Genomic DNA, 24112 nt, shown 5'->3' on the forward strand with positions numbered 1-24112 from the left:
CCTCTAGTCTCACCTCTAGGCCCACCTCTAGGCCCACCTCTAGTCCCAAAGTCCCCTGCTGTCTCTAATCTCCAGTAGTCTACCGTGGCCAGAGGAGTGGTGCATATGAACCAGACGGTAAGCAGTAATATTCAATTATTGTATTCACAGCGCTCCCCCCTCCCTACTGCCCCAAATTGATTTCTTTCAGAACGGGACGCATCGCTCAGCACTGTCACACGCCCGTGTCTCCCTGTCTCCGACATCCCACGCAAATTACTCCTCCATCTGCCCTCCCTCTCTGTCACGCACCTATCCCCTCCCCTCTCCTCTCTGTGCTGTAGTCTGTCATAATGAATATGCACTATCTCCGGTTCCCATCAGCCAGTGCGCCTGCACGTTTAATCGTGCTGTAAGCTGGAGGTATTGTAATAGGAAATTGTTTTGTGTTTTGGTGTGTGATTGAAGCATGCGGCGCGCATCTCTTCTCGGGGGAGTGTCTTGTAAAAAAAAAGGGGATGTTTTGATTTCACAACAGAGCTCACTAAAACAACCTTTTATAAATGATTTCAAATCAATGAAGAGGAGAATTCAGGAGAGAAGAGGGGTAGAACAGAATAGGGAAAAGAAAGGAAGGGAAGTTGTGTGTTTAAAGTGAGTGAAGTAAGTGATTTCGACACACGTCAATCCTATCTTTCTCAGACCGAGAGGAGAACAGACACATGCTCATAGTTAGACCTCAGGCATGAGTTTAGTGTTCAGAGTGTCTGTGTTTGTCATATAAAGGGATAGAGGTCCTGTGTGAGCCTGTTGCTTCAGCAGTTCCCATTGTGCCACGCACACAACATCTTTGGTCACACCTGCTCTACTCATTCAAATGGCTCACTCTCTTTCCTTCTCTCTCTCTCTCTCTCTTCTCTACAGCGCTCACTCATTTTCTTCACACTGCCTTCTCTCTATTGTCTCTCCCTTTCTCCATCTCACTCCCTCGCTCCTTCTCTCTAATTACAGAGACCTCTGTGCCCCAGGTGTGTGTGATATCGACACTTAGCCTCGTACAATAAACTTTATTGGCAAACCCTGCCTGATTGCAGTACTAAACTAGAATAACAAGGAACATGAGAGGAGGGATGCCACGTCAGATAGTGGATGATGCTTATGGTAAACAGATTAGCTGTGTCATTCAATCAAACACGCATTGCAGGAGCTAAAAGCTAATGGGTACGCAGGATTTTGCGCCATCCCTGCTCTAACACACCCGATTGGACTAATCAAGGTCCTGAGGAGAAGCCGATTAGTAGAATCAGGTGTGGTAGAGTAGGTTTGGGATAGAATCCTGCAGAGGGGGTAGCTCTCCATAGGAGGAGGGTTGGCTTGGTCACATCTTCTCTATGGTGTGGTGCCGCCTATAAGGATGACAGTGAAATAACTATACAGGGAACAAATGAAAGAGACAGGGTTGAAATGTAGCTGGATAAATGGACAGAAAGGAGTGAAGCGATAGAGAGATGGATGAAGGGTGAGCGAAAGGGATGGATTTCCATAATCAATGATCTATGGGAAATAATCGGTCTATTTTCAGATGGACTTTTAATGTCTGTTAGCTGCCATTAAAATCCTTCCTGCTCTGAGTGGCCTGTCTGAATTCCCATATTGGCTGCTGTTTGATCTGATATACATCTAATGGCTGTCAATGGCAGTGGATGAGCCCAGTCCTGTACACAGGAATATAGCTTTAGAAACAAACCCTGGGTTGTTGTGTATGGAGATTATTATGGATCATAGATTTATTGAGCTGTGTGCCAGGGAGACATGAAAATGTGTCTAGGATTACACTTTCAAAACACATCTATTCTAATACTATAATAACTCATTTTATACTGGGAACCATTTGTCAATTTTCCCTCAACTCATCGGCACTCCAAATCACTATGATATATGCTTTTCTTTGTTTGTTTCTTATAATATGAAATATGAAAATGAAAGTATAGCACCACAACTATTTAATTGATGGTTCAAATTCCTTTTTACCAATATAAATATCCATTATAATCAGAAATAACTGCCAGGCTCTGTATCACTCAAGAGGCTGAAACACAACCATCAGTATATTTAGTTACAGCAGAAACATGGCACTAGAGTAACACACAAACACGACAGACACACACTGCTGTAATTCTCTCCAGCACTCCAAAGGTACTCCACAGAGGAAAGCCTTCAAAAGGGAACAGGCTCTACAATTAATTCCTGAACAATGGAGTCCCACACAATACCTACAGGGCAAACTCTCTCTGAGTGGAATATGAACAGAAAATCCTCTTTATATCGGATACAGAATTACCAGCCAATGTACTGAATCAATTTAGTAACAGTGGAGGAATGTGTGTGTGTGTGTATAAGAGAGAGGTAGAGGGTGATAGAAAGAAACACAAACAGTCGCACACACACGTACACACGCACACGTACGCACACACACGCACACACATCATGGGGGTTTAAGAAGCGGGCTCTGTAGTCTCACATCAAAGGAAACAGGAAGCTAAATCAAAACAGTTACATACACACCCCAAACAGCCTTCTACCAGTAATACAGTCCCAACTCCCATTAGACTAATACCAGTCCTAAACCAACCACGGCTGTCCTCTAGTACTCACTGAGAAGTGGATTGGGTTAGAGCTCTGTGACTACAGGATGACAGAGGTGATAGATGTGTCACAAACACAACACGTCTGCTAAATGACATTGTAGTCAACTAGAAAACGCTCTTATCCAGAGCAACTTACAGTTAGTGCTTTCATCTTAGGATCGCTGGGTGAGTCACCACGTAGCACAGTCAACGCGTTCCATCAGCTACTTCTTACGAATATCTAGTACATCTACATTTGAGATATTTAGCAGACGCTGTTATGCAGAGCAACTTACAGGAGCAATTAGGGTTAAGTGCCTTGCTCAAGGGCACATCAACAGATCACCTAGTTGGCTCGGGGATTCGATCCAGCGACCTTTCGGTTACTGGCCAAACGCCCTTAAAGGCTTGTTTATTTGTTATTATTTTATTTATTTATTTTACCCCTTTTTCTCCAACAATTTGGTGATGTCCATTTGGTAGTGACAGTGTCCCATCGCTGCAACTCCCGTACGGACTCGGGAGGGGCGAAGGTCGAGAGCCGTAGACCAACTTTTTTAACTTGTTCATCTGTTCACTTCAAACTCTGAGTCAACTGAGAAGCAATAATGACAACCCGAACTTCATCATTAATTATTCTCTTCTTTTTTTTAAATGTATTTTGAGCATCTGGAAAACGCTCAATTAAATACATGAATAAATCCATCAATTAATTATGATACTAGATCAAATGTGCAGAAACAGTACATGTTCCAGCTTACATTTATGTTACACAACAACCTAACAACACATCTATGTGAGCCTAAACCACAGAGCAGAAATCTGACCGCAGCCCAAACACCACTGTTCCGTAGCCCAGGCAGACCCAGCTCGTCGCTCAGTCAGCGCACAGCTATCTCAGCTCATTCAGTTGAACTCTAATGCCCCCTACTGGTATCAAACACTTGACTTGACTTGTACTTAGTATATATTTTTTAAATTCCAGTTATAAGAGCAGGGAGATTCATGGGAGTGTTTAACATAGAGAAGATCCCTAACAGGGAAGAGTCGTTTTCAACAGCAAAAAATGTATAGTAGGAAAGATGTGTGCATGAGTCTGACATCCTGACTTCACCCTCAGTGTTGAGCTCTCTCTCTCTCTCTCTCTCTCTCTCTCTCTCTCTCTCTCTCACTCTCTCACTATCTCTCTCTCTCTCTCTCTTACTATCTCTCTCTCTCTCTCTCTCTCTCTCTCTCTCTCTCTCTCTCTCTATCTATCTCTCTCTCTCTCTCTCTCTCTAGGCCTTGGCACTAATGTCCTGCTGGTTCTCTTGGCAGAGCTGTGGTGTCTCTGACTCACCCTCCATATGCCCTTTGGCTGTACAGCCTGGCACAAGGACAGGGAGGAGAGGGGGACATGAGGGTAGGAGAGGGGGACATGGGGGTAGGAGAGGGGGACATGAAGGTAGGAGAGGTGGACATGGGGATAGGAGAGGGGGACATGGGGGTAGGAGAGGGAGACTTGAAGGTAGGAGAGGGGGGACATGGGGGTAGGAGAGGGGGCATGGGGATAGGAGAGGGGGACATGGGGATAGGAGAGGGGGACATAAAAAAAGGGGCCATCTAGGGGATTAGTGTTTTCTGTGTGGGTGTGTGTGGGTGCGTGTAAGACAAGGGGTATAGTTGGCTATGGGGAATGCAGCAGTGTGGCGGAATGCAGCAGCAGCCTACTGTCTCTCTCAGTGTGTCTGGTAGGAGGCCATTAGACAGAGAAACACATGGGGCCTCACCTTGAAGAACCACTGACCCTACACTCCTTTACTGCTATACAATTAAAGGGAGGGAGAGAAAGACAGAGAGAGAGAAAGAGTAAGAGAGAGGGAGAGAGTGGAGGGGAGGGAACGAGAAAAGAGAAGGAAGGGGGAGAGGGAAAGAAAGGGAGAGAAAGATGTAGTTTCATAAAGAGCACTGACCCAAATGGCATTCAGTAATTCTTCTCTGCACCAAAGGTAAGATAATCACAACGCAAATCCTTTCTCCCCCCCACTCCCCCACTCCCTCTCTTTACCTCTGTTAACTATAACCATGTGTAATAATCACATACTGTAGCATATAACCTCCATCCAGAGCCTGCATCAAAGAACATCTCTCCTCTGTGCTCCTCGTTTTATTTTAATGAAAGACATTTTCTCCATTGAGAACCCCTCCATCTCAGATCACTCTGATCTGCTCTTGAGTGGACACACAAAGAGGGAGGCCTCTTGTTTTAGAACAATTTAATTCTGGATAAGTCTGTGTGGTAATGTTATTAAGGTTCCATAAAGTGTGCATGAAAATCATTTGCGAATATCTAACAGCCCACCTATCTACCGTATCTAAAACTGCAGTCCCATGTGGTCAAGGACCTAAACAACACTGGTACAAATTCATATTTGAGAATGGTTTGATAAATTCAAATATATCTTCATGACAATGTTGTCAATGCAGACCATATCCGCCAGAGCTCTCGTAAGATGGACGTCAAAAATCGGGCAAAAATATATAGGTCTAAAGAAGCAAGACTCCATTGATTTCTTTCTCTCTCTTTACATGGACTGGAAAACACCCACACACCGCTTCAGAGTAGCATTCTGTTTATATGTTTAATACCACAAACATCAATGACATTATCCAATCATTAGTTCACGCTCCAATACACACTTAATGCACAGACACGGTGTAGCCAGATCATACTCAATAAAAACATCATATACTACTCAATCAAATCCACACACACACACACACACACACACACACACACACACACACACACACACACACACACACACACACACGCACACGCAGGCACACACACACACACACACGCACGCACACACACACACACACACGCAGGCACACACACACACGCACGCACGCACACACACACACACACACACACACACACGCACGCACACACATGTGCACGCGCACACGCACACACGCACACACACACACACAAACACACACACACACACACTGGCCTTGGTGCCTAAAACAGTTATCCCTGGCTCGATATGGGGGTGCCTAAAACAGTGGAAGAGAGAGAGGGAGAAAGGGGGGATGGAGCATGGAGCGGGAGAGAGGGGGAGAAAGGGGGGATGGAGCATGGAGTGGGAGAGAGGGGGAGAAAGGAGAAGGAGAGAGGGGACGATGGAGGAGAGCAAAAGCAAAAATGTGTTGTTTTCTAAGCACAGCTCTCAAGGTGATAGCCCTGACATTGGCTGGCCAGACAGACCTCTGAGACAGACAGACAGACTCTCCATGTTAAACAGTCTCCAAGTCTGGACACATACCAAGTGTATTGTTCATCAGGAGAGCTTGGTCGACCCAGCCCCAGCCAAACTTTAAGCCCAAGTCTGAGTCCTAGCCCTAGACTCAGCTCTTCTAAACTTGACAATCGCAATTCAATAGTTCTTTGTTGCATGTGATTGAGAAAGGTATGGGGGGGAAGTCATATTGATATCAAACAGCGTACCGTAGATACTGGTGAACTCAGACGGACTGGATGTGTGCAGTACAATGTGTTGTGTGTGTGTGTTCTAGAGTTAGGAGATCAGAGGTCAAGTAAAGCAGATCCCAGGTAGGTGATTGGCTAATGATGTCTGAGTGTAATGACTAATCAATGCGTGAATACATCAGCCTAATCTAATAGCCCAGGTGGGAGCCAGACAGCACTAGACGCATTGCACACATGATTGAGTCCAACATGTAACAGCAACACAATCAATAAGACATAGAGTGGCTTGCTGGCCCCATGGGGGTCCCCTGTACTGAACCACCTGATCTACATGTCTTTACAGTGGGCGGAGGGGGCGGAGGGGGCGGAGGGGGCGGAGGGGGGGAGGAGGGGGTGTAGAGCCCAATGTGTGTGGGGGAGACTGGGGAAGCGGTGCAGGAAAATAAGGGCAGTTTAAATGGTATTAGATTATAATCCGCTCATGAAACTGCAACGTTAAGAATGAAACCAATGTGGTTTACCACCAGAGGAAATAGGGTCCTAGTTCTTAGTGGGTTGGATAGGTGATGGTCAGCTCCACACTGTCTAGTGGCTACTGATCAGTTACACAGACGGGATAGAGACACATTGATACCAAGAAGTAAAAAGAAGTTGGTACAAACTAATTTAACACATACATTCCCACACATCCATCCCACTGTCTGTCTATTTAGCAGTTGTTTACATAAGCAGTATTATTAGAGGTCAGAGGTCAGGTGGGATAATTCCATCCAGGTGACCCTGGGGAATAGACTGCCTCCTATAGGTGGCTGCTGACCTTTCACCCCTCCACTCACACACACACTTATGTAAATGTGTGTGTACATTAAAAGCATTTAGCTCTCAGAGACCACTCTATTCAGCTCACAGGGAAGCAATATTACTAACCCCTATTAGATATGAGACAAACCTCGTAATTCATATGTCTGACTAAGTGGTATAGATCGAATAGAGGGATGTGTTTGTTTAAATGGCAATATTCTATTGTTTGTGTCTGTTGCTAATGGATGACGAAGAGGAGGATGACGAAGAGGAGAAGAGAGAGCCGTGGCCATGGTCAAATTGAGAGAGGAGGAGGAGACCTGTCCAGACAATATGCCAGACCAGAGGACCAGAGAGGACAGACCTGTGTCAATACCACCACACACTGCTGGCAATACACTACACTGAGTAAAGTGTGTGAGATCACACTGATCAGGCCATGTCGATGCTGTAATGAGAGAGAAAGAGAGCAAGAGAGTAAGAAAGAGGGACAGCAAGCAAGAAAGGGAAAAAATGAAGCATGAACTAGAGAGAGAGAGAGATGGGATGATATTAACAGAGAGTCAATGGTACAGTGTAAAGATTTATTTCCAATACTTGCACTATAAAGTAGATATACAGTCCCTCTCTCTCTTCTCCTCTGCTGGCCCTTTATTTCCTCTGTGTGTGTGTGTGTGTGTGTGTGTGTGTGTGTGTGTGTGTGTGTGTGTGTGTGTGTGTCAGTCAGTGCTAGGGCCTCTATGTGTGTGTTATTAATCAGCAGGGCGTGCCTTATAAAGTGAGGTAGTGTTTGGAGGACCTGATGACAGAAAGAGGAACACAGAGGTACAGAGAGGAGCAGAGGAGAAGCACGTGGCAGAGGTTACAGGTTCATCTGCTCCCAGTCTGCATAGGAGAGAGGCCTTCTCTGTCTGCTGGCTATCACCTAGCACAAATAACAGGATACATCTCTAACACACACACACACACACACACACACACACACACACACACTGAGATGCATGGACACACATGCACACACACACACACACAGACACACACAGACTCTTGTGTATTATAAAAGGTCACACATCATCACATATGCATGCCTATGCATTTTAACATACAAGTCTCTCCCAGTCTCAAATACAGCAGTGGGTCTCTGGTGAGTTTGATGTGAAACCAATGTAGCATCCAGGCCAAACTGTATTTATAAACAAGCACTTTATAAACTCACCCACAGAAGCTAAGGTGAAATATTACATTAATATGAACGAGCATTAATACCGCCCTCTTCTCCCCACCTCTCTCCCTCGCCCCCCCCTCTTTCTCACTCCCTAATCCGTTCATGTGGGCAATAAGTGTATGCACCATGAACACGTTTAATTTGTGTGTGTGGTTTAGAGCGAGCCCAGAGGTGAGTCTTAATAAGGATCAATGGCACTTTATCTGGGCCGGCTTCCACTTCATAGCATGCAAATCACACAGCAACACTGGCAGGAAAAAAAGAAATGGATTTAATTAAAACATGTAGAACCACAGGCTCTGGAAATTCAATTAAAGGATTTATGCAAAGGTTAGCTAGCTTTTTGTGTTGCAGTTTCCTGCTTCTGTAATGAGCTTTTCATATTAAAAATCAATAGGTAATCTGGGCTGGGGGATCGCTGCTTATGCACATTTTAGAAATCAATTTGAAGAATAGTCCATCAGCTGCCGTGTCACAACAAAGAGGGGGGGGTGGAGGACGGAGAGGGTGAGAGAAAGAGGTGAGGATTTTCCTATTTTCTCCACTATGGGGTCAGGGGAGAGATATTGGCAGTGTGGGGGTAGCGGGATGAAGAGAGGAGTAAATATAAGAGGTCAGGGGAGAGATATTGGCAGTGTGGGGTGGAGGGATGAAGAGAGGAGTAAATATAAGAGGTCAGAGGAGAGATATGGGTAGTGTGGGGTGGAGGGATGAAGAGAGGAGTAAATATAAGAGGTCAGAGGAGAGATATTGGCAGTGTGGGGGTGGAGGGATGAAGAGAGGAGTAAATATAAGAGGTCAGGGGAGAGATATTGGTAGTGTGGGGGTGGAGGGATGAAGAGAGGAGTAAATATAAGAGGTCAGGGGATATTGGTAGTGTGGGGTGGAGGGATGAAGAGAGGAGTAAATATGAGAGGTCAGGGGAGAGATATTGGTAGTGTGGGGTGGAGGGATGAAGAGAGGAGTAAATATAAGAGGTCAGGGCTGTGTAGCCTGGTCTTTTCTCTGATCTGGGTCTTTATGAGAGTGGCTCCCTGGGTCTTTATGAGAGTGGCTCCCTGGGTCTTAGCAGTCTGTCCAGGCCTGACCTCCAGGTCGGGGGTAATTTAGGCCAGCCTCAGCCTAGCCCCAGCCCAGACACATACACCCTTAGTGGGCAACAGGTCCTAATGGCCTCCCTGAGGTGTCTGGAGCTAGAGGAAGGCTAGAGGTACAGCTAAAGTAAGCCTGCTTTGAGCCTGTAGTTCTATTCCAGTGCTCTGTATCACTGTAGTGTCTCTCCAGTGTGAATGAAGATGTTCTCTACCTGTGCTGTTCCTAATCAACTGTAATGACTTCATCCCAGGGAGCTGGCAGCTCATTACCCCCAATACAGCTGTAGAGGTCTGGAACTGGAGGGACCTCTGTGCCCCCCCCATCTCTCTCTCTCTGCACGGCTGAGCACCACACAGACCGGCACAGAGAGGCTGTCACAGCCCACAGCAGAGCTACTGTGATGGGGCTAAACTCTCCGCCTGTGTGTATGTGTGACCTTACACCTGACAGTGAGGCGCTACTGTAAAAAAAAAAGTATTTGGTTTTAAATATACTTAATTGTCGAAAGTAAATGTAATTGCTAAAATATACATAATCAAAAGTAAAAATATAAATAATTTCAAATTCCTTATATTAAGCGAACCAGACGGCACAATTTTCCTGATTTATTTACGGATATCCAGAGGAACACTCCAACACTCATTTTACAAGCGAAGCATTTGTGTTTAGTGAGTCCGTCAGATTAGAGGCAGTAGGGATGACCAGGGATGTTCTCTGATTAGTGAGTCCGTCAGATTAGAGGCAGTAGGGATAACCAGGGATGTTCTCTGATTAGTGAGTCCGTCAGATTAGAGGCAGTAGGGATGACCAGGGATGTTCTCTGTTTAGTGAGTCCGTCAGATTAGAGGCAGTAGGGATAACCAGGGATGTTCTCTGTTTAGTGAGTCCGTCAGATTAGAGGCAGTAGGGATTAGTTCTCTGATGTTCTCTGATTAGTGAGTCCTGTTGGTGAGATTAGAGGCAGTAGGGATGACCAGGGATGTTCTCTGATTAGTGAGTCCGTCAGATTAGAGGCAGTAGGGATGACCAGGGATGTTCTCTGATTAGTGAGTCCGTCAGGGATTAGAGGCAGATTAGTAGGGATGACCAGGGATGTTCTCTGATTAGTGAGTCCGTCAGATTAGGGATGACCAGGGATGTTCTCTGTTTAGAGGCAGTAGGGATGACCAGGGATGTTCTCTGATTAGTGAGTCCGTCAGATTAGAGGCAGTCCAGGGATGTTCTCTGATTAGTGAGTCCGTCAGATTAGGGCAGTAGGGATGACCAGGGATGTTCTCTGATTAGTGAGTCCGTCAGATTAGAGGCAGTAGGGATGACCAGGGATGTTCTCTGAGTCCGTCAGATTAGAGGCAGTAGGGATGACCAGGGATGTTCTCTGTTAGTGAGTCCGTCAGATTAGAGGCAGTAGGGATGACCAGGGATGTTCTCTGTTTAGTGAGTCCGTCAGATTAGAGGCAGTAGGGATAACCAGGGATGTTCTCTGATTAGTGAGTCCGTCAGATTAGAGGCAGTAGGGATGACCAGGGATGTTCTCTGATTAGTGAGTCCGTCAGATTAGAGGCAGTAGGGATGACCAGGGATGTTCTCTGATTAGTGAGTCCGTCAGATTAGAGGCAGTAGGGATGACCAGGGATGTTCTCTGATTAGTGAGTCCGTCAGATTAGAGGCAGTAGGGATGACCAGGGATGTTCTCTGTTTAGTGAGTCCGTCAGATTAGAGGCAGTAGGGATGACCAGGGATGTTCTCTGTTTAGTGAGTCCGTCAGATTAGAGGCAGTAGGGATGACCAGGGATGTTCTCTGTTTAGTGAGTCCGTCAGATTAGAGGCAGTAGGGATGACCAGGAATGTTCTCTTGATGAACACATGAATTGGCCAATATTCCTGTCCTGCTAAGCATTCAGAATGTAACGAGTACTTTTGGGTGTCTGAGAAAATGGAGTAAAAAGTACATTATTTTCTTTAGGAATGTAGTGGAATAAAAAAAACTTGTCAAAAATATAAATATAAAGTACAGATACCCAAAAAAAACTACTTAAGTAGTACTTTCAAGTATTTTTACTTAAGTACTTTACACTGCTGGTTACGTATACACACACACACACACACACACACACACACACGCACACACACATGCATACACACACACACGCACGCACGCACGCACAACCACAATATGACCTAAACTATAGAGCTAGACAGTAGACAAGAGTGCTGTGTGGGATTTAACTCACCCAGAATGCTCTATATTTCCACATTCATTTTCTCTCACATCCTAAAGCTAGAGATAAGAGATGCGTTTAGCCTCTCGCACATACACACCACTGCAGGCTAGAGTATTCAGTTGTGATAACCGCACTAAAGGACAGAGTGAAACTCCCACTTTAAAGGCGTTGGATTATCTACTAGCGGGAAACGGGGGGCCAGGCACGGCCGTACTGATCTCTGATAAGCCAGATGAAGGCATGGAGAGTGGAACATGATGTTAGTGAGTGATAGTCTGGCTGATGATTAAAACGTCATGGCTCTTCATAGATGCCTTGCTCCACATCTGATCACAGTGAGGGAGGGAGCTGCAATACCCTGCTATGATAATATTAGGAATATATTTTGTTATTCTTTCTCCTCAGATGACTGCTTTACATATTTAAGCCACTAAAATACAACACTTGACTGGTAAGGAGAGCATTAATAATATTGTATATTTAATGAAAACGAACACTGGATTTCTTCATTCATTTGAGTGTATGGGCCGACACCAACTAACAGTGCACTGAACTAGGCAATACACGGTGCATTCGGAAAGTACTCAGACCCTTTGACTTTTTCCACATTGTGTTACGTTACAGCCTTATTCTAAAGATAATTTATTGAATGTTTTTCATCAATCTACACACAATACCATGATGATGACAAAGCGAAAACAGGTTTTTATAAAACATTTTACATTTATAAACAGGAATATGTTATTTACATAAGTATTCAGACCCTTCACTATGACACTCAAAATTTAGTTCAGGTGCATCCTGTTTCCATTGATCATCTTTGAGATCTTTCTACAACTTGATTGGAGCCCACCTGTGGTAAATTCAATTGATTGGACATGATTTGGAAAAGCACACATATGTCTATATAAGGTCCCACAGTTGACAGTGCATGTCAGAGCAAAAACCAAGCCATGAAGTCGAAGGAATTGTCCGTAGAGCTTCGAAACAGGATTGTGTCGAGGAACAGATCTGAGGAAGGGTACCAACACATTTCTGCAGCATTGAAGGTCCCCAAGAACACAGTGGCTTCCATCATTCTTAAATGGAAGAAGTTTGGAACCACCAAGACTCTTCCTAGAGCTGTCTGCCTGGCCAAACTGAGCAATCAGGGGAAGAAGGGCCTTGGTCAGGGAGGTGACCAGAACCCAATGGTCACTCTGACAGAGCTCCAGAGTTCTTCTGTAGAGATCGGAGAACCTTCCAGAAGGACAACCATCTCTGCAAAACTCCACCAAATCAGGCCTTTATGTTAGAGTGGCCAGACAGAAGCTGCTCCTCAGTAAAAGGCACATGACAGCCCGCTTGGAGTTTGCCAAAAGGTACTTAAAGGACTCTCAGACCATGAGAAACAAGATTCTCTGGTCTGATGAAACCAAGATTTAACTCTTTAGCCTGAATGCCAAGCACCATGTCTGGTTGAAACCTGGCACCATCCCTATGATGAAGCACGGTGGTGGCAGCATCATGCGGTGGGAATGTTTTTCATTGGCAGGGACTGGGAGACTAGTCCGGATCAAGGGAAAGATGAACGAAGTACAGAGATATCCTTGATGAAAACCTGCTCCAGAGCGCTCAGGACCTCGGAAGGTGAACCTTCGCCCACAGTTTAACAGAACTACGCCCCTAAGCACACAGCCAAGACAACGCAGGAGTGGCTTCGGGACAAGTCTCTGAATGTCCTTGAGTGGCCCAGACAGAGCCAGTACTTGAACCCGATCGAACATCTCTGGAGAGATCTGAAAATAGCTGTGCAGCCACGCTCCCAATCCAACCTGCAGAGCTTGAGAGGATCTGCAAAGAAGAATGGGAGAACATTGTAGCATCAACATTGTAGAGTCATACCCAAGAATAGTCTGTAATCGATGCCAAAGGTGCTTAAACAAAGTACTGAGTAAAGGCTCTGAATACGTGTGATATGTAAATGTGATATTTCATTTAAAAAATGTTTATATATTTGCAGAAATTTCTAAAAATCTGTTTTTGCTTCGCCATTATGGGGTATTGTGTGTAGATTTATAAGGGTAGAAAACGATTGAATACATTTTAGAATAAAGCTGAAACGTAACAAAATTTGGAAAAAGTCAAAGGGGTCTGAATACTTTCCGAATGCACTGTATATATGGCAGAATGATGACCGCGCAACGGTCATGAGGAATTTTGGACCATTCCACTTTACAAAACTGTTTCAGTTCAGCAATATTCTTAGGATGTCTGGTGTGAACCGCTCTCGAGGTCATGCCACAGCATTTTAAATCGGGTTGAGGTCAGGACTCTAACTGGGCCACTCCAGAAGGCGTAGTTTCTTCTGTTGACGACATTCTGTGTTTTGGGTCATTTTCCTATTGCATCACCCAACTTCTGTTGAGCTTCAATTGGCGGACAGATAGCCTTTTTATTCTCCTGCAAAATGTCTTGATAACTTGGGAATTCATTTTTCCGTTGCTGATAGCAAGCTGTCCAGGCCCCGAGGCAGCCAGGGAGCCCCAAACCATAATGCTCCCTCCACCATACTTTACAGTTGGGATGAGGTTTTGATGTTGGTGTGCTGTCCCTTTTTTCCCCAAACATAGTGTTGTGTGTTCCTTCCAAACAACTCAACTTCAGTTTAATCTGTCCACAGAATATTTGGCCAGAAACGCTGTGGAACATCCAGGTGCTCTTTTGCAAACTTCTGACATGCAGCAATGTTTTTTTTTTGGACAGCAGTGGCTTCTTCCGTGGTGTCCTCCCATGAACACCATTCTTGTTAAGTGTTTTACGTATCGTAGACTCGTCAACAGAGATGTTAGCATGTTCCAGAGATTTCTGTAAGGCTTTAGCTGACACTAGGATTCTTCTTAACCCCGTTGAGAATTCTGCGCTGTGCTTTTGCAGTCATCTTTGCAGGACGGCCACTCCTAGGGAGAGTAGCAACAGTGCTGAACTTTCTCCAGTTGTAGACAATTTGTCTTAGCGTGGACTGATGAACATCAATGCTTTAGAGATACTTTTGTAAGTCTTTCCGGCTTTATGCAAGTCAACAATTAATCTTAGGTCTTCTGAGGTCTCTTTTGTTCAAGGCATGGTTCACATCATGCTTCTTGTGAATAGCAAACTCACATTTTGTGAGTGTTTTTTTATAGGGCAAGCAGGCTCTAACCAACATCTCCAATCTCGTCTCATTGGTTGGACTCCAGGTTAGTTGACTCCTGACTTCAATTAGCCTAGGGGTTCACGTACTTTTTCCAACCTACACTGTGAATTTGTAAATTATGTATTCAGTATAGACAAGAAAAATACAATAATTTGTGTGTTATTAGTTTAAGCACACTGTGTTTGTCTATTGTTGTGACTAAGATGAAGATCAGATCCAATTTTATGACTCATTTATGCAGAAATCCAGGTCCAAAGGGTTGACTTACTTTTTCTGTTTTTATGTTGTCAATAATCTAAGCCAACACCAACCCTGTCTGTTTGCACCATAGATGCGCACGTGTCGGTTTTGTTGCTAAACAACCAACCCGTCTATACAGTAGTCTGTGAGAGAATCTAATGATCCAAGACATTAACCCGCTTTAACAACTATCAAATAAAACATTTTCAGACACATGTAGCTCCAGGTGTTTCAGTGATTGTCTGTACCTTGTGTGTGTGTGTCTGTGTGTGTGTGTGTACCACTCCACCTGTGGTCCTATAAATCAGGCCTGTGTTTTAAACGAAGCCTGAGTTAATTGCACAACAGACACACACGGGGGCTTTTGGATAGTTTTTTTGAGTAGACATTCTGTTTATGTTTGCATCCTGGAACAATCTCCACGGATCCCGCAAGCAAACGCTAGCAATTAAAACGATAGCATCTTCATATCCCTGCTCCCAATAACTGAAATAATATCGCTGTTTCATTAAGCCTTAATGTGGGGAAAGAGGGGAGAGGCTGGGGCGCTAAAGAAGGTACCCGTTCAGACGCCTTATCAACCTCTGATTTAAATAACAGAAAAATGCTTAGCTTAAGGGTGTGTAGTGTGTATGTATATATGGTGTGTGTGTGTGGTCTTTATCAGACACAGGACGCTAAGCTAAGCGCTGTGTCAGCACACCAGGATTTAATTACCAGTGCTAGCTAGCTACCTTTGTCCTTTAATATTTACAAACATCTACACCACTGTTAGTCAGTTCATTAGAAAAACACCCCGCCCTGGTCTGGAGGAGAAACTAGGCTGCATATACAGGACTCATTGGGGACCATAGCAAGCCATCAGGTAGCTGCAGATAATAGTTGAGCAAGAGGAAGAGAGTAGTGTTGAGAGACTCCCTGTGCCTGACTCCCTGTGCCTGACTCCCTGTGCCTGACTCCCTGTGCCTGACTCCCTGTGCCTGACTCCCTGTGCCTGACTCCCTGTGCCTGACTCCCTGTGCCTGACTCCCTGTGCCTGACTCCCTGTGCCTGACTCCCTGTGCCTGACTCCCTGTGCCTGACTCCCTGTGCCTGACTCCCTGTGCCTGACTCCCTGTGCCTGACTGACTCCCTGTGCCTGACTCCCCTGACTGCCTGACTCCCTGTGCCTGACTGTGCCTGACTCCCTGTGCCTGACTCCCTGTGCCTGACTCCCTGTGCCTGACTCCCCTGACTGCCCTGACTCCCTGTGCCCCTGACTCCCTCTGCCTGACTCCCTCTGCCTGACTCCCTCTGCCTGACTCCCTCTGCCTGACTCCCTCTGCCTGACTCCCTCTGCCTGACTCCCTCTGCCTGACTCCCTGTGCCTGACTCCCTGTGCCTGACTCCCTGTGCCTGACTCCCTGTGCCTGACTCCCTCTGCCTGACTCCCTGTGCCTGACTCCCTCTGCCTGACTCCCTCTGCCTGACTCCCTCTGCCTGACTCCCTGTGACCTGACTCCCTGCCTGCCTGACTCCCTGTGCCTGACTCCCTGTGCCTGACTCCCCTGACTCCCTGCCTGACTCCCTCTGCCTGACTCCCTCTGCCTGACTCCCTGCCTGACTCCCTCTGCCTGACTCCCCTGACTGCCTGACTCCCCTGACTCCCTGTGCCTGACTCCCTGTGCCTGACTCCCTCTGCCTGACTCCCTGACTCCCTGTGCCTGACTCCCTCCTGCCTGACTCCCTGTGCCTGACTCCCTCTGCCTGACTCCCTGTGCCTGACTCCCTCTGCCTGACTCCCTGTGCCTGACTCCCTCTGCCTGACTCCCTGTGCCTGACTCCCTCTGCCTGACTCCCTGTGCCTGACTCCCTGTGCCTGACTCCCTGTGCCTGACTCCCTGTGCCTGACTCCCTGTGCCTGACTCCCTGTGCCTGACTCCCTGCCTGACTCCCTGTGCCTGACTCCCTGTGCCTGACTCCCTGTGCCTGACTCCCTGTGCCTGACTCCCTGTGCCTGACTCCCTGTGCCTGACTCCCTCTGCCTGACTCCCTCTGCCTGACTCCCTCCCTGCCTGACTCCCTCCTGCCTGACTCCCTGTGCCTGACTCCCTCTGCCTGACTCCCTGTGCCTGACTCCCTGTGCCTGACTCCCTGTGCCTGACTCCCTGCCTGCCTGACTCCCTGTGCCTGACTCCCTGCCTGCCTGACTCCCCTGTGCCTGACTCCCTGTGCCTGACTCCCTCTGCCTGACTCCCTGTGCCTGACTCCCTGTGCCTGACTCCCTGTGCCTGACTCCCTCTGCCTGACTCCCTGTGCCTGACTCCCTGTGCCTGACTCCCTGTGCCTGACTCCCTGTGCCTGACTCCCTCTGCCTGACTCCCTCTGCCTGACTCCCCTGACTGCCTGACTCCCTCTGCCTGACCCCTGCCTGACTCCCTCTGCCTGACTCCCTGTGCCTGCCCCTGACTCCCTGTGCCTGACTCCCCTGACTCCCTGCCTGACTCCCTCTGCCTGACCCCTGTGCCTGACTCCCTGTGCCTGACTCCCTCTGTGCCTGACTCCCTGTGCCTGACTCCCTGTGCCTGACTCCCTGTGCCTGACCCTCCTGACTCCCTGTGCCTGACTCCCCTGACTCCCTGTGCCTGACTCCCTGTGCCTGCCTGACTCCCTCTGCCTGACTCCCTCCCTGTGCCTGACTCCCTCTGCCTGACTCCCTGTGCCTGACTCCCTGTGCCTGACCTGACTCCCTGTGCCTGACTCCCTCTGCCTGACTCCCTGTGCCTGACTCCCTGTGCCTGACTCCCTGTGCCTGACTCCCTCTGCCTGACTCCCTGTGCCTGACTCCCTCTGCCTGACTCCCTGTGCCTGACTCCCTCTGCCTGACCTGACTCCCTGTGCCTGACTCCCTGTGCCTGACTCCCTGTGCCTGACTCCCTGTGCCTGACTCCCTGCCCTGACTCCCTGTGCCTGACTCCCTGTGCCTGACTCCCTGTGCCTGACTCCCTGTGCCTGACTCCCCTGACTCCCTGTGCCTGACTCCCTGTGCCTGACTCCCTGTGACTCCCTGCCTGACTCCCTGTGCCTGACTCCCTGTGCCTGACTCCCTCTGCCTGACTCCTGTGCCTGACTCCCTCTGCCTGACTCCCTGTGCCTGACTCCCTCTGCCTGACTCCCTGTGCCTGACTCCCTCTGCCTGACTCCCTGTGCCTGACTCCCTCTGCCTGACTCCCTGTGCCTGACTCCCTCTGCCTGACTCCCTGTGCCTGACTCCCTGTGCCTGACTCCCTGACTCCCTGTGCCTGACTCCCTCTGCCTGACTCCCTCTGCCTGACTCCCTCCTGACCTGACTCCCTGTGCCTGACTCCCTCTGCCTGACTCCCTGTGCCTGACTCCCTCTGCCTGACTCCCTCTGCCTGACTCCCTCTGCCCCTGCCTGACTCTCTGTGCCTGACTCCCTCTGCCTGACTCCCTGTGCCTGACTCCCTCTGCCTGACTCCTGTGCCTGCCTCTCTGTGCCTGACTCCCTCTGCCTGACTCCCTGTGCCTGACTCCCTCTGCCTGACTCCCTGTGCCTGACTCCCTGTGCCTGACTCCCTCTGCCTGACTCCCTGACTGCCTGACTCCCCTCTGCCTGACTCCCTGTGCCTGACTCCCTGTGCCTGACTCCCTCTGCCTGACTCCCTGTGCCTGACTCCCTCTGCCTGACCTGACTCCCTGTGCCTGACTCCCTCTGCCTGACTCCCTGTGCCTGACTCCCTCTGCCTGACTCCCCTGACTGCCTGACTCCCTCTGCCTGACTCCCTCTGCCTGACTCTCTGACTCCCTCTGCCTGACTCCCTCTGACTCCCTCTGCCTGACTCCCTCTGCCTGACTCCCTGTGCCTGACTCCCTCTGCCTGACTCCTGTGCCTGACTCCCTCTGCCTGACTCTCTGTGCCTGACTCCCTCTGCCTGACTCCCTGTGCCTGACTCCCTCTGCCTGACTCCCTGTGCCTGACTCCCTCTGCCTGACTCCCTCTGCCTGACTCCCTGTGCCTGACTCCCTGTGCCTGACTCCTGTGCCTGACTCCTGTGCCTGACTCCCTGTGCCTGACTCTCTGTGCCTGACTCCCTCTGCCTGACTCTCTGTGCCTGACTCTCTGTGCCTGACTCCCTGTGCCTGACTCTCTGTGCCTGACTCCCTGTGCCTGACTCCCTGTGCCTGACTCTCTGTGCCTGACTCCCTGTGCCTGACTCCCTCTGCCTGACTCTCTGTGCCTATCGAACACCATTCATCACAACCACAATTCACTAAAACACTGCTTCTCTCCACATCCCATCGTGCCTGCAGTGAAAACACTAGAGGGGCTATAGCAGTGATGTAACAGTACAAACTGAAGTCTATATAACAGCAGCATGTGGCCTACAGTCAAGCGTAGCAGGATTAGTAGAGAAGTGTTGAAGAGCAGGAGTGTTTGTGTGTTTGGCCTGCAGGGTAGTTGATGATAAATCACAGTGGTACATGTTATAGTTCACATACACCATAGTAATGACATTGTAAATATCCATGCCAGTAATAAGTCAAAAGTATGTAAGGACATGCATTGTCTCCATTTAAAATCACCTGTGTGCATATCAACATTACAGAGAGAAAGGCTTGCACTGAGACTGAGTTGTAATAGAACATATGGAGATAGTATCTATAAAGAGGGAGGATATACTGGGGGGTGTCCATAGTAGTAGTAGCTACACTATACCGTAACACTCTAGTCTCCGAGCAGTAACGGTTTAGGATATATAGCCTCACGGGGAGAAGAGAGGACACACTCTCAGAGCTAAACTAACAAAGACAGGACGAAGAGGAAAAGAGGAAAAACAAGCCAGTGAATATCTCCTTCTCTCGCCATCTCTGTGAAAGTCACACTCTCTCCCTGAACCCTGACTGCTCCAGAGATCTGCTCCTTCCTTTTCCTCTCCTCCATCCTTCCCTCTCTCCTCCTCTCGCAGATAGATGCCAAGACTAATATTTGGAATAATGAGGGACAGTTGAGACTACAGAATAAAGTATGAGGACCATGAAAAGAAGCATCTATTCCCACTCTCCAAAACAGCCAGTCAGTTCCAGTAGCCATAAAGCAAACTGACTCAATAACCAAGAAGCCATCTATTAAATGACACAAATAACTCACTCATATCCAGTTTAGCCCACATAGTGACAAGCCATCTTTCTAACACCAGAAGTCTTAATTATCTGCTTCCTTACCGTAGACTTGGTGAATGGGCAAGCCAGGGTGAAGAACGATGTACGATGGATGGCCGTGTACATCAGGTTCCCAGGGTGCACTGCGTTGGCAGTGACACAGTGGGGCGCGAGGCGTCGGTGGAGCTCGTTGGAGAACAGGAGGTTGCACAGCTTGGCCCGGTTGTTGGCCAGCATGGACCAGTAGTCTGGGAGGAGGAGACAACACATCCAGGTCCACCTTACCAGACTGGTCCAGCAGGTCTGTAAACCTGGGAGAGGGAGGAACCAAGATTAACTTTGTTTAACCACACTGAACAAAAAATATTAACACAACATGTAAAGTGTTGGTTCCATTTTTCATGAGCTGAAATAAAATATCCCAGAAATGTTACACACGTACAAAAAGCGTATGTCTCTCAAATGTTGTTCACAAATGTGTTTATATCCCTGTTAGTGAGCATTTCTCCTTTGCCAAGATAAGCCATCCACCTGACAGGTGTGGCATATCAAGAAGCTGATTAAACAGCATGATCATTACACAGGTGCACTTGTGCTGAGGTCAATAAAAGGCCACTCTAAAATGTGCAGTTTTGTCACACAACAAAATGCCACAAATGTCTCAAGTTTAGAGGGAGCGTGCAATTGGCATGATGACTGCAAGAATGTCCACCAGAGCTGTTGCCAGAGAATTGAATATTAATTTCTCTACCATAAGCCGCATCCAACGTCATTATAGAGAATTTGGCGGTACGTCCAACCGTCCTCACAACCGCAGACCACGTATAACCTCGCCAGCCCAGGACCTCCACATCCAGCTTCTTCCCCTGTGTGGTCATCTGAGACCAGCCACCCGGACAGCTGATGAAACTGTGGGTTTGCACAACCAAAGAATTTCTGCACAAACTGTCAGAAACCATCTCAGGGATGACCTGACATCAGTGGTTAATTGCTCACCTTTGATGGCCACTGGCATGCTGGAGAAGTGTGCTCTTCACGGATGAATCCCGGTTTCAACGTTGTCTAGGTTTGCTGATGTCAACGTTGTGAACAGAATGCCCCAGGGTGGCGGCGGGGTTATCGTATGGGCAGGCATAAGCTACGGACAAGCAACACAATTACATTTTATTGATGGCAATTTGAATTCACAGATATACCGTGATGAGATCCTAAGCCCCATTGTCCTGACATTCATCCGCCACCATCACCTCACATTACAGAACGATAATGCACGGCCCCATGTGGCAAAGGATCTGTACACAATTCCTGGATGCTGAACATTTCCCAGTTCTTCCATGGCGTGCATACTCACCAGACATGTCACCCATTGAGCACGTTTGGGATGCTCTGGACGGAGGTGTACGACATCGTGTTCCACTTCCCGCCAATATTCAGCGACTTCGCACAGACATTGAAGAGGCATGGGACAACATTCCACAGGCCACAATCAACAGCCTGATCAACTCTATGCGAAGGAGTTGTGTTGCGATGAACGAGGCAAATAGTGGTCACACCAGATACTGACTGGTTTTCTGATCCACACCCCTACCTTTTTTTAAGGTATCTGTGACCAACAGATGCATATCTGTATTCCCAGTCATGTGAAATCCATAGATTATGGCCTAATTCATGTTTTTTAATTGACTGATTTACTTATATGAACTGTAACCAGTAAAACTTTTGAAAATGTTGAATATTGCGTTTATATTTTTGTTCAGTGTAGAAAAGTCTACATTTGACAGGAAAAGTCCAGTCAAGGATAACTTTATTGAAAGTACACATGAGTTAGTCTCAATTGGCAATACACATTTAAGTAAAACATTTAAGTGTGTATGCATGTGTGTGCTTGTGTGTGAATACATTCTGTAGAGTTGTTATAGCAGCGTGGTCCTGGCTGAATGCAAATCCAGGGTGTGATATGACATTCTTTAATTGCCTGCGACAGAGCAGTTAATGCCCAGATGTTTGACAAGGCCCTTGAACATTACACCACTCGTTGGGTTATTATGCAGTCACAATAACACAGAGACGCACCGCAGTCAAACACACTCCCTCCTTCTCCCTCAAAGTGTGTGTGTGTGTGTGTGTGTGTGTGTGTGTGTGTGTGTGTGTGTGTGTGTGTACATCTTAATCCAGTCATTAGAAAACCACCAATCAACATGTCACCTGGTTTCCTTGTTGTGATTTTACAAGCTGCCTGCTTGGCGTTTGTTTACCGTCCCGTCTCAGCTACATCCTTGCTTGGCTAAATTACAACATCTGCAGGCTTTATATTTCATGTGAGGAAACTGCTTTAGCACGTGGTGGGGTTGATAAATCAATTGGCTGAGTGAAATATGCAAATGTTTCTCTCAAAGCAAGTTTGTTGATGTTTGATAATACAATATGCTCGGTTTTAACTTGCACCTGCAGGTATTAGGCAGTAAGAGATAGTTCACCTATTAGTATTGTGTCAATTACACTGCAGTCCCTGGTGTTGGGGGGTGATACAGTTTACAGCCTTTTCCCTCATCCCTCCTCCTCTGTCTCCATCCCTCTCCCTTTCTGTCTCTCCATCTTTTCATCCCTCCCACCTTGTCTGCTATATGCTGTAGGTCACAGCTTTTCATTACACCAGGGGGCTTAGGGAGTATAATCCACTACCGGGTCAGGGGTCAGTCTGGGAGCCTGTGAGAGAGAGGCTAAGTGAAATAACCAGGAAGTCATAGCAAATTACACACAATCCGAAAAGTAAGCGACTTCAACGAATGCAATATAGGTGTGGAATGGAGCGGGCAGAATGGCAGATGTAATATCAGATATTGTCTCTCTCCCCTCTTCTAGGACCAGTGTGTAACTGACGCTCTCTGTGCCTGCTAAGCCCTCTTTGAAGGGGTTAGGCACCATTGATTAGGGATGGGAGTGGAGGGCAAATCTAAGGAGGAAGCACAGGAAGTGAGGGGTAGAGGAGGGGATGGATGAGGAGAGACAAAGATATGGGGAAATAGGTAGAAGGGGAGCGAAAAGAGGAGGAGAAGGGGAAATCAGAGGGATGGAAAGAGGAGAAACAGGTTCGAGGGGAAAGTGCCTGGTCTAATTGTAACTTCATAGGCCCTGTATCAATCATATCGTTTTCACTTTTTTTCTTTCAAACCACACTTCCCTCTCCTCACTCCCTGTCAGTGTATGGGGGCTGACCTCTTGTCAATGAGTCTACTGCTCTCCTCTCATGCACGTCAGCCTCTACTACACCACATTATGTCTAGCGGAGCAGGGCTGTACTATGACTGCTGTTTGATCTGCAAGAATAACTCTGCCTATACGTCCAGTCCCTCTGAGCTAGGGGCTAATCAATCATTGCGATTGGCTGACTAGCTGACTGACTGACTGTAGCCAGGATCAATGTGTCCCATGCACACTGACTGCCTCGGATACACACGGGACAGCATACTGTAGCAGCCGGGGATCACCGTACACATACAGACATGCTTGATAAAGACGAGAGAGAGAGACAGAGAGAGAGGAGAGAGCGGGGGAGAGTTAGAGTCAGGGGGTCAGAGAGGAAGGCCTGGACATGTTAGACACATTGATGATAAAAGGAGATGTACAGGGCCTTCAGAAAGTATTCATATCCCTTGACTTACTCCACATTTTGTTGTGTTACAGCCTGAATTCAGAATGGATGAAATATATGTCTTTCTCACCAATCTACATGCAATACCAGATAATAATAATGGGACAATGTGTTTTTAGAATTGTTTTCAAATGTATTGAAAAAGAAATAGAGACATATCTCATTAACATAAGTATTCACACTCCTGAGTCAATACGTTATATATACACCTTTGGATGTGATTACAGCTGTGTGTTTCTGGGTAAGTCTCTAAGAACTTTCCACACCTGGATTGTACAATATTTTCATATTATTCATTTTAGAATTCTTAAAAGCTGCCAAGCTGACTGTTGATTAGACAGCCATTTTCAAGTCTTCCCATATATTTTTAAGCTGATTTGCACTACCGGTCCATTTTTTTAACACCATTCAAGGGTTTTTCTTTATTTTTACTATTTTATACATTGTTGAAAAATAGTGAA

General features: G+C 47.3%; 1 pseudogene; it reads right to left on the reverse strand.

Annotated features, from left to right (window-relative positions):
- Nucleotides 1-24112, reverse strand: part of LOC112253475 — a 246965-nt pseudogene that overhangs the window by 141871 nt on the left and 80982 nt on the right.

The sequence above is a fragment of the Oncorhynchus tshawytscha genome, linkage group LG06, assembly GCF_018296145.1.
Source record: "Oncorhynchus tshawytscha isolate Ot180627B linkage group LG06, Otsh_v2.0, whole genome shotgun sequence".
In the NCBI taxonomy this organism is placed as follows: Eukaryota; Metazoa; Chordata; class Actinopteri; order Salmoniformes; family Salmonidae; genus Oncorhynchus; species Oncorhynchus tshawytscha.